We start from the raw sequence: 3,109 nt of genomic DNA, 5'->3' as shown, positions 1-3,109 counted from the left end.
CTCGTGAGTTCGAGCCCCGCGTCGGGCTCTGTGCTGACAACTCAGAGCCTGGAGCATGCTTCGGATTCTGTGTCTCCTCTCTCTGCCCTGGCCCTTCTTGCGCTCGGTCTCTGTCTCTCTCTCTCAAAAATAAGTACGTTAGGGGCGCCTGGGTGGCGCAGTCGGTTCAGCGTCCGACTTCAGCCAGGTCACGATCTCGCGGTCCGGGAGTTCGAGCCTCGCGTCGGGCTCTGGGCTGATGGCTCAGAGCCTGGAGCCTGTTTCCGATTCTGTGTCTCCCTCTCTCTCTGCCCCTCCCCCGTTCATGCTCTGTCTCTCTCTGTCCCAAAAATAAATAAACGTTGAAAAAAAAATTAAAAAAAAAAATAAGTACGTTAAAAAAAATTTTTAAGAATGTTAATCAGCTGCCTTGAAAACACATCTCTAACCTTTTCGTTTCTGTTTCCACTACTACCACACTCCCACTCACCACTCTTTCTCACCTGGGCCACCATGTGAATACTAGTTAAGTACTAGAGGGCTAGCTGGACCTCTCACTTACTACCTCGCATCTTCTCTTACCGCTTCAAGCTCCGTTCTTCACATGGGAGCCAGAGTTACTTTTTTTTTTAAGTTTATTTATTTATTCTGAGAGAGAGAGAGAGAGAGAGAGAGAGAGAGAGAAGGGGGAGGAACAGAGAGAGAGGGAGAGAGGGAGAATTCCAATCGGTCTCCGCACCGTCAGCGCAGAGCCTGATGCGGGACTCGAACTCGTGAACTGTGAGATCATGACCTGAACTGAATGAGAGCAAGAGCCGGACGCTCAGCCGAGGGAGCCACCCAAGGGCCCCGCCAGAGTTACGTTTTTTTTTTTTTTAATTTTTTTTTCAACGTTTTTATTTATTTTTGGGACAGAGAGAGACAGAGCATGAACGGGGGAGGGGCAGAGAGAGAGGGAGACACAGAATCAGAAACAGGCTCCAGGCTCTGAGCCATCAGCCCAGAGCCCGACGCGGGGCTCGAACTCCCGGACCGCGAGATCGTGACCTGGCCGAAGTCGGACGCTTAACCGACTGTGCCACCCAGGCGCCCCAAGAGTTACGTTTTTAAAAGGCGTGGCAAAGCTGATCATTCCTCTGCCTAAAATTCTCCAATCACGCTTAGAATAAAATCCAAATTCTTTACTTGGGCCTACAAGGCTCCACCACATTCGTGTGTATGATTGGGTGCTGGTATCTCAGATCTGCACACAGTTAAAATGGGAAGGTTCCTAGAGTCTTAGTTATCAGCTGGCTGGGAGAGGGTAGACCAGGTCTAGGAGAATAAACACAGCTGTAGGAACGTACCCAGTCACAGCATCAAGGCAGGTGGCAGATTTGGGTCCAACACAGGCTGGGCCCAATATTCTTAGGCGGTCGGTCTGGGAGCCGGGTATTGTAATAAGGCTCTCAAAGCAGTGACGCTACTCCCCAGGCTGATGCTTCCAGGCCTGTTAAGGTCAGAGCGCTGCTTCGCGGGTTCCAGCTCCCCAGCGACAGCCAGCAAATCACCTGTGCTCCAAACAGGACTCCAGTCCAGGAGGGAGCTGGTTTGCATTCTGGAATCCAGCGGTTGGGAAATAGGGAGGAAGAAGGAAGGTTAGATCGTGGTAGACTGAAGTATACTCAGGGCAGAATGAGCCCTTGTGGGCCGCATCTGCTACGGAGCGTCACAGGGCTCATATTAATTCGGGGTCGGGCAGAGAGAAGCCCCGTGCTTGATGGTTTTCAACACCTGTAGCCGGATGGGGGCCTCTGGAATCCAGGCCTCGCTTTGAGCCTCAGATCATCCTCTTTCCCTCTGAGCGGGGACCCACTTGCCTCTTTCACTGTGGCCTGTTCTGCCATAGTGTTCAGTCAGTACTCGATATTCGGGGGGAAAGGTCCGAGCCAGAAGAGGGTTTTTCAAATGAAAAGCTGGGCTGACGCACAACTGTCCCTTCATCCATTCACTGTGCCAGTCTTCACAGGGGAGCACTTAGCGATTTTTATTTTATTTTATTTTATCCTATTTAATTTTAATTTTAATTTTTTGGCTAAGGCTGCAGGGCTTCCCCAATGTTTGATGTCTGGTGAAGATGTTTGCTAAGCCTTTGTTGGTGACAACAGAGTCCGCATTTTCCTTTGGGCTTAATGCAACCTGTTCCATAATTTCTTTAAGCATCTCCACGTTGGCCTCTACAGTCACCTCTTCACGTTTCTGTCACTTCCTCCGTATTTCTTTCATAAGCCACATTCATCATAGGATTTGCCTCCAGCACCCTTGTGAGATCAGTCCCATCCTAGTTTCTGCATTGCTTCGTGTTTTTTCTCGCTGGGATCTGGTATCGTTTCCATCTGCATCTTGATTCTCTGTTTTCTGCTTAAAAAAAGAAATCAAGCCTCTCAAAACTCCGAGGCACCGAAGACCATTCATTTTCAACCTCTGATTTCCTGGTGGAAAGAAAGACATGGGTATTCCCTGGGAAAGTGCGTCAGACATTCTTCAAAGGACAGATCTCGTTCTGGAGGTGGACATCAGAGATGTGCACAGCAGGAGGTGGAGGTTGATGTAGCTCATCTTTGAGAAAAGCGAGTTTTACTGTCTTGAGCTTCTTCCGTCTGAAAATGAGAGGTAAAGGCAAAGAAAGGAGAGAGCTGGATTGTTTCAGTGGAAACATTTTCAGTTATTAGCAATAAAAACGGTAGACCACTTACGAGTCATTAGAGTAGCTTACCACTGTGGGTGTGGGGTTCTTGGAAATCATTGAGAAAAGGGAGAGAGGGTCACCTGCCTAACTGGTTTTGGCAGTGTGCTGCCTTACAGGCAGGTGGATGGGATACATTGGAGATAGAACAAAGAACAGCTGACAGGATAAGGGACGTCATAGGACACCTCCCACACAAAGATACGGAACCTTGTTGAGCATCTACTGGACCAGGACAAGCACATACTCTCATTTTCCTCCTCTCCTTTATTTTACCCTTGTGTCCAGCATATACAGACTTGGGATTGTAGTTTTAATTAATTTGATCGCCCCATGGGGCTCGGGGCTGCCATACTGGGGAGTACAGGATCCTAGGGGAGCGCACGACCTGGAACAGAGAGGTAA

This window comes from Prionailurus bengalensis, chromosome D1 (genome assembly GCF_016509475.1).
Source record: "Prionailurus bengalensis isolate Pbe53 chromosome D1, Fcat_Pben_1.1_paternal_pri, whole genome shotgun sequence".
Taxonomy (NCBI): Eukaryota; Metazoa; Chordata; class Mammalia; order Carnivora; family Felidae; genus Prionailurus; species Prionailurus bengalensis.
This window is presented reverse-complemented; position numbering follows the sequence as displayed.